The sequence below is a fragment of the Lactuca saligna genome, chromosome 6, assembly GCF_052625555.1.
Source record: "Lactuca saligna cultivar CGN05327 chromosome 6, ASM5262555v1, whole genome shotgun sequence".
Classification (NCBI taxonomy): domain Eukaryota; kingdom Viridiplantae; phylum Streptophyta; class Magnoliopsida; order Asterales; family Asteraceae; genus Lactuca; species Lactuca saligna.
Window position 1 is genome coordinate 99,605,474 of NC_136422.1, and position 9,363 is coordinate 99,614,836.

Consider the following 9,363-nt stretch of genomic DNA (forward strand, 5'->3'; position numbering starts at 1 on the left):
CATGCTCGTAACGGCGTCTGTCTGCACAACCTTCCTGTCAACTCTAAACGATCTTTAACCTCTGATTACCCTGTTGCATCTGCTCTGTCGACCAAAACACGATCGCTGTACTGTCCACCACTTCCTGCAACTGATAATTTCCCAAGTCGCGACTCTGCTTTAAATCTCAATGATCACACGACCCATAAGGGTTATGAAACTCTGAATCACCGGTTTCCCAGATCCTAAGCCCACTTTATCCATATCGGAACAACTGAGGGACCTATTCTCAATTCTCAGGGCAACTCTCACGAGTTCACCTCTTACAATCGTATACACATGCTGCACTCGCCCCAACATACCTTTCCCTTCCCTCACTTAGTGAAATCCGCTTAACAACCTTCCCACTACTCCCTGTATCACACATACACTGGATTTGCTCGCAAGGACTCTCGGGTCCATGCATTACCTTTTCTCAACGAACGAGGTTCCGACATCACCTTCCATGCAACAGCTCAAAGGGCGTCATACTAATGCACTAATGATGGCTGTTAATATGGAACAACTCAACCAATGATAATTACGTACCGTGGCTTCCTCCGACGGCTAATACACATGCCCGAAACATGTCTTCGAACGTCCGCATCGTTCGCCCTCTCTAAAGTGTCCTCAGATGTCATCATGATAAGCTCCTTTCCCATATTCCTCTTCAAGACTAATTACCAGATCAACTTTTGGCTCCACATCTGAGCCCCCAACGGTCACCCATATCGCGATCCAAATATTCCACTGACTTTTCTCCCCGTGACCACTATCCCGACCCAGTGACACGTAAGTCACAAAATCTTCTTTTCCTCGTGAGAGAAAATACAATCCCACCGAGGATCGTCTCAACTCTAATCTCTGGTTTCTGCTGTGCCTCTTCCTTGTGTATCTCCCCGCATCTCCTGACATAGACGAAGACCCCCGCCTCGCCCCCGACTCAACATCCAAGCTCCAAAGGCTCAATACCAGGGCTACCCAAACCCGAAACTCTTCCACCTCATACGCTGCTCGAAAATATTCCAACACAAAAATTCTCTTGCCACCCAGTAAGTACTGCAACTCCACGCAGTATCACAACACCCTCTGACTAGTGAGTACTACGACTCGAACATCCACCACAGACTATGGAGACAATCAACATAACGAACGCCCATCTTGCGAAAATCCACCCTCTCAAATGATCTCCCTGAATGCCCATACCCGAAGACTCCTACTAAATCCGCAGGTACCTGATATGCCACACGTCGATTCAATTCGGGATTCCCGAATAACTCCAAAATAAGGATATCATACCCGAATATCCCAGATTACTACCACCACCACTGATCTCCTGCACCCCATAATTAAATCTATATTTTCCCCGCCTTACAACCTTGGTGCATCTAATTTCTCGATTGGAATGCGAGATAACGTTAACGTACGAAATGCGCTGATAACTCTCCAAATCCCTTTTTCCCGACACTCAAAATCCAAACAAGGATACGCATACCGACTCCGGAAGTTGACTGCCCAATCATTCTCTATCTTCTTGCAACAACACCAACACCAATCACCTGTCATGAATACGTTCGTTCTCCTCTTCAAGTACTTCCCGCATTAACTCACTCTGACCCCTTTACTCGATCATCGACACCTCTGGTCTCATGATTTCCTACTACATCTTTATACTCCACTTATAACTACTCTTGGCAATTCTTTGTTTTCTACGTACTGCACCCGGTTCTCCCCCACTAGGGTTCGAACCGTCACTAGTTAGCATACCATCAACCCACGACTATCTTTCACCCGCGAAATCATACCTGCTCCAGGAAAGTGCTATGCAACGCCCAATAGTCCCTTCCCTTATGAAGTCAATCAACCCTCTATACTCTGAACCTCTGGTTAACTCTCCAAGGACTTCTCATCACGGCTGCCTCTAATCATTCCAAATCCCATACCAATCTAATACTAAGCACCTACACTGCTCGATAACATCTTTGACTCGTAGACTGCACCGCAAAATCATCGTTCCTCTCATCTCAACTCATCAACCCATATCCAACGCCGGATTTGTCCCAAGGACAGGAACTCACTCTCAACATAGACGGAACTCTCTGCACTGCAAAACTCGACTGAACTCTTCACTGCTACCACTATAACACAACCTGTCATTCTCAATTAGGTGTGGTGTGGTCCTCGACTACCTCAGTCCCAACTGACTGTCTGCTCACAGTAAATCACTGTCTCGCGGCACACCCGCTACCTGATGCTCTATGGGAAGTCATTATCGAAAACTACCTGCAGGGTGTACTCCTAAACCCAGAACTGAAACACCAGACCCCTCGTGTCTTGCACACGTACATAAATGGCACTACCCACCTAGAAGGTGACCTCTCCTCTATCGACTGATTTCTCGACTTAGACCGAAATTTCCCTCACCCTTTAACTCCCTACCACAATACTCTGATAGGTACTCGCCTTTCCTCCTCTCAAGGAATGCCTCTCCATCCTCAATCGTGGTCCACAGGCCTAAAACCCATAGCATCCGATCTCTACCCCTTCGATCATAACCGGATAACAAGATAGTCACCAGCATCATCCATTACGAACCATGGTACTCATCCCATGACGTGCCTTCTCAATTTGCTCCGGTGTATGGTACCTGAACCATAGCATCACCCTCAATCTGCTCCAACGTATGGCACTCGAACCACAACATCTATTTCAATCTGTTCCGATGTATGGTGCCCGGACCATAACATCACCCCACAATCTGCTCCGATGTATGGTACTCGAAGCATGACATCACCCCTCATTCCGTTCCTTAGGACCTTCAAAATGCTCCCTGTATCCAGTATGGGTCCTCTGCTTTCAGTAGTACGAGCCCATACTACCTGCCACATCTACCCATACTTTCCACACGGACCATCCCAGAGTTCCTAAGTAGCTGATCGAGTTACTCTTTCACCAGTCCCATCGCGCGTGCTCGCTCTCCAGCGAAATCCTCTACTCTACCAGCGCACTCATCTGGCTAGTTCTACTCCCTAGTCCCTTCCGCCATCCCCCCACTTCTTTGCTATCAGCTGCTGAAGAGTTCCTAATGATGCCAGCCATCTACCTCCTGAGTATCGTCATACTCACTTAGTAGCTGACTCCCATCATCGAGAACTCCACAAAGCACGAAGCAAGCAGCATTCGAGCATCGAAGCATACATAGGACTCCCTATCCTTTATAGCTCCACCTTCTCGGTTCATCCTCGGAAGTACCACTGTACTCTGTAGCTCTACCCCTCGTGCGTTCTAACTAGATACCCTCACTCATCACATACACACAAAAGCATAACGCACATATAACAACAAACCCTAGGCTAAGGTATCACAAATCAGGCCACTCTAGTCCTAAGATATGAAATTCCTAGCCTGTCTCTAGCATACAATAATATCTCATAAAGTGCATAATAGATATTTCATAACACAAAAGTAAGGGTATTTTGGGAAATCACCGTTTGGCTCTGGCTGATTGTACACACTGCTCTTTCTTGCTTTCTCTTTGAACTCTTATTCACTTTTAGAAAACTATTTATTTGAAAACTTTTTCTTACTTCCTCAGTTTGAGTCCAGATTCACCCGTAGGCGCGTCCGAATCCCTCAAACCAAGGCTCTGATACCAATTGTAACACCGTGAATTTCAAGACAAAAATTTTTATTTAAATAATCCATTTAATATTAATACACCTGTTTAAAACCTTGTTCATAATAGAATTACAAAACGTAGTTTCATTTTCAGTTAAATAGAAAACCAGGATCCTCCAAAACACAACTCTTTCTTCGGTGTGTACAATCGAACCGTTGCCATCCCGCGTTACTGTAAGAACCTGAAACAACATAACATAAACAACGTAAGCACGAAGCTTAGTGAGTTCCCCAATATACACTTACGCACGTACGCCTTTCCAGGCCCTGACCTTCCGGTCCACTGCACAATGCCTTCCGGCCCATGAGATAATCGCCTTCCGGCCCATAAGATATTTGCCTTCCGGCCCATAAGATAATTGCCTTCCGGCCCATAAGATAATTGCCTTCCGGCCCATAAAATAATTGCCTTCCGGCCCATAAGATAATTGCCTTCCGGCCCATAAAATAATTGCCTTCCGGCCCATAAGATAATTGCCTTCCGGCCCATAAAATAATTTCCTTCCGGCCCGTACACATATATAACACATAATACAATTATTCTAACACATAAAGCACATATATCATATATCAACCTGCCTTCCGGCCCGAAACATACTCTAACACATAAAGCACATATATCACATATCATACCTGACCTTTCTGTCACATAATACTTTGCCTTCCGGCCCATATAACATACATATCACACGTAGCTACTACCTTCCATTTACAATATGAATACATAACGCATAACATGTTCGACCTTCCGGTCACACAGTCAAACCCTTCCGGGTACAGTATAGTGAGAAGACTCACCTCGCGGACACTGGAAGATAGCAACTCCTGAAATCCCTTGCACTTGATCCTCCGAGCTGCAAGCTCCCTGTAACATCATATATCTCTTATTAATACTTCTATCTTCCATGTTAACTGACCCTACGAAATCACACCGGTCAACGTTGGTCAACAGTCCACTGTCAACTCGACTGGACTCGGTGAGTTCCCTGGCGACTCGGCGAGTCTGGTCGTCCTTCAATCCTCTAAGATTCCCCTTCTACTCGTCGAGTATCCTCTTTGACTCGACGAGTTACTCCTGGAAGAATCGCGGGGCCACCCCGACTCCACTCGCCGAGTCTGAAGAACAACTCGGCGAGTCCCAGTAAATCTTCAAGCTACTCGCCGAGTCTGATCATCCGACTCGGCGAGTCCACGCCATGCAGTCGATCAACTGCTTCCAGAATTACGTATGGTCCCGAAATACACACTCATGGGACTTCTGGACCTCTAATCATCCTATTACTGGGGAATAAACTTTTGTATAACAACATAATAATCCATCAAATCACTAAATGGGTTTCATAAACCCTAAATCCGTGTACACATCAAAATAACAGGAATGATCCGAAACATTACCTGAAAACGTACTCTCTGTGTCCCCAAACCTTAGAACTCGATCCCCTTGATCTTCCTTTGGCCAAAATCCTTCCTCTTCTTGCACCACAATTCCTTCAAAGTCACTAATGGCCTTCAAGCTTGCTCTAGATGCCACAGTCGTTTAGGGTTCTCCTCAATCGGCCAAAAGACGAACAATGACGGCATAAGATCCCTTATATACGTCCTAAACTGAACGGCTAGGGTTTTCCGCTGAACAGCGTCGACTCGCCGAGTCCATACCTGGACTCGTCGAGTCCAGCCGCGAACCCGCGACCACAACTGCGACCCTACTCGGCGAGTCTGGCTCCAACTCGCCGAGTCTCCCCTTTAAAACACCCCAAAATGCAATTAAACAATACTTGAGATTTTGGGCTGTTACAGTCCTCTTACATGCGGTCGAGTCGTATTAGACCCAACTACATGTAAGCAAGTGTCCTTTGGGCCTAAAGATCATGTCATCGGGCTAGCTAGGCTCGACAAGCATGATTTGCAACTTTTGGGCCTAAGGAGTGTACGTCGACATATTGAGTAATTCCAAAAGAGTAAAGAGTTCCAAGAGTTTCATATGTGTATTGAGCGTTATAATGTTAGTAGTTTTGGATTTGTTATTGATTCGAGACCGAATCAATTCGTTTGATAACGATTGTTGGTTATATTGTGTATTGTAATTTATCGAGAGTCGTAGTGTCAATCTTTGTTCACAACGAGTGTACTGAATTACCCTTGAAAATTTTTTGTTTACAACCCCTCTTAATTTTGTAAATTTACGTTTTCACCCCTTTAGGTAAAATAATTTCCGGTTTAGTCCTTAAACCATTTTTCTTGACATTTTAACACCAAAATTTATTGAAATTAATATTTTTCAGCATATTTTTCATTTCAAACAGTTTAAGTCCCTGAAATTGCAGTTTTCTCGGTTATAACCCCTCTTTTTCGCAATTTTTACATTTTTGGCCCAATTTGGAAAATTTTTGCAACTTTGGTCCTTTTTAAATTTGAAAAGCATTTTAAACCTTTGAAAAGTACATGTAACACTAATAGTCCACTGTTTTACAGGAAAACACAGTTTTGGCCCTCCAAAGCAGAAAATTTCGCATAATGGGCCCTATTGGGCCGAAATTGTCATTTTTAGCCCATTAAGCTTGAAATTTATGTTTTTGATCTTCCAAAAGAGTATATTTTCAGAAAATACATTATGGAATCTGTTTTGACTCATGTCACCCATCAGATTTCGAAATATTTCATTTTGGGCCCTTTAACTTTGTATTTTTAACATTTATGTCAAAAAAATGAGTTTTTAGCCCAAAGTATGTATTGTTAAGCCACTTAGCTATTTTTCTTGGTATACTTTGTATGTAGTAGTATATTTCATGCTAGTATAAGATATATCTCGGTTTCTAGCAATTCATAACTAGATCTAGCATCAAAATCATACAAAACATACATATAAGCATAGAAGTCAACCAAAACATACACATAATGATGGATCTACACCTTTACTAGTATTCTCCCCCACAAAAACTTATAAAAACCAAAAATAAGGGGGTATGAAGCTCATCTTGTTTGAAGGTTTCGGTTTTTGATGAAGATGTGAAGAGGTTTTTGGCCCTAGCAAGCTTCTCGAGGAGCTTTACAACTTAGATGGCTCTAAGATGTATGATTCACGAAATGGAAAGGGTTAAGAGGAGATTTTGAAGAAATCAAGAAGCTAAACCATGGATATAAGTAAAAACTTACCTAGGATGATGATTTTTGGTGGAGAATCCTCTTGAAAGCACACACCAACTCGAGATTTTTGATGGAAGATGGAAGAGGTATTTGAGAGTGTTTAAGAGAGTTTTTGAATGAAAAATGAAGGTGGTGAGAGGGTTGGCCGAGAATATGGAGAGAAGGGAGAGAGAGATGGTGAGGTGACATGCTTGGAAGTATGGGGGTCCTTGCATGGATGTATGTTGGACATTATGGAGGTGGCACCTCCTAAGTCAATTCTTATTACATTTCCCTATTATTTTTTTTTGTTTTAATTGATCTTGGGCCGAGATTTTGGGCTAGGAGGAAGGAGGGTGAATTAGCTTGGCCCAATTCTTTCTTCGGTTCGAAATTATGAAGCCCATAAAGAAAATTTTCGGCCCATTGGGCCTTTAGGGTAGTTCACGGCCCAATAGGTCCATGAGAAAGGTGTGGGTCATTCTAGGCCCATTAAAGCCCAAAATACTATATCTTAATGAATGTGAGTTCAAATAAGGCCCAACTTAAGACTCTTAGCTTAAAAGAATTAAGTTAAGGGTTTATTGGTCCATTAGGTCCAATAAGAGAATCATAGTCCATAATGAACTTGAGTCGGGATATCTTGGGTTTCCAACCCTTATTTAAACATATGAGATATATTTGAATGAGAGTGGAGTATGATATTCCTTTAGAGTAAAAGTTATTACACTAGGTGAATGATTGCATGAGAGTAGAATTTCCTAGCAAAAATGCTAGTTGTGATAGTGTACATGCTTGGAGCATGGGACAACTATTGTTTTAAATTCAAGAATAAAGTTGATAGTTGAAACAGTATACAATGCATAATGTATAATCATATGGTGATAAATAAAAGGTGTTTTATTTATGTTCATAGGTTTTGATACCATATTGGATTCAATTATTCTTGTGTTTCACTTTCCATGTTTTGACTTCCCGAATAAACTAGATTATTCTTCCGGAATGACTAAGTTATTCAAACCATCCACAGTCGGTCATATGTTGGAAATAGATATGAATTAAGACTGTCATGGGTTGGCTTGTAGAGGTCTAAGGTATTGGACAAAGGGCTACAACACTCATGAGTGCTCATAAGTTCAGAGTATTGGATTCAACCCGCGCTCATTGGAATCACTTCATGGATTTTAATCACGAGTGATCATAAGACGATAATATCTTATATTCTTCAAACCTAGAGATATGAGTTGTTACTATGAGTTGGTTGTACATTGATTGCACGAAAACGCATTTGGTAACTCGATGCTATAAAACGTGCCTTTGTGTATGATTCAACAAGTAGTAGAACAAGCGATATGAGTTGAAGTTTATCCATTCCTTTTACCTTCAGGATAAAAGCGATATCTGTGGGCCCCTCGATGATTTGATGATGACAAATGGGAGTGCTCGGCCAGGCCAGGACTGATTTGATTTGTTCAATTAGTCAGTCATCATAAATCGGAAATCAGGAAACAACAAATGGACAGAGAGAATGATTATAATCCATGTATGAGTCCATATGATATCTAGAATGGAGGAATATATGATTCCTTATCTAATGGACATGTTTGTTGACAAGATCAGAGTTCGACAGCGGCTTTAAGAGCTACGATTGCCAGTTAGGTTTAAAGTTATATGCAATAATAGGTTTAGACTTATCCAAGTGGGAGACTATTGGATTAATGTCTAAGTCCATAACTATATTTGATATGTACTTGACCCGACCCGGCATGGTCCATTTGGGTTGCACTTCACTGACACAATTTTATATGGATAATCTTTTGAGAATAGTATGTTTATGATTACATATTAATATATTATAAGTACTAATATATTATTTTGGAATCATATTATTTAAATAGTATTGATCAAGAATTAATTTATAATTAAATAAGTGATCAAAAGGAACAAATTAAATATGTACTCTTATATATATGGAATGGGCCAAGTTCATTTAGGTTGGGCTAAGCTTTCATGGATAGTCCATGGAGTGTTTAACCCATGGATCCTAGGAAATGAAAGGTCATGGGTATTAGGGTTTAACCCTAATCCTCCACACTATATAAAAATGTCCTTGGTTGATAAAATTGGCACTAGTGTGGTACACTAAAAAGGGCTAGCCGATTTCACTAGAGAGAACCAAGTATCCATATTCTCTAAAGTCTTCCAAGGTGTTTTGGTGATTTGTGATTCCACTTGAGGCTTCCACACTATTGGGGCTATGCTCTTAAAGCTTGAAGACATCAAGCTACATCAAAAGCTATGTCATCTAACTAGTACATTGTAGTATGAGATCTTCATAATATCGTAGTTCGGATTAAAGCCTTGGAAAGTTCTTATTTGCATGTATAATAGAGAAAACATAGATCCAAGGTTTATAGGTTTGCATGTACACCATAGGAGTGATAGAATGCACAAAACCCAACAGTGCTCTGGACCTCTATAGGCCCAGATTAAGAGCCATAACTCGCCAAGGGGCCATGAGGATACTAGATCTAGCCACAAATG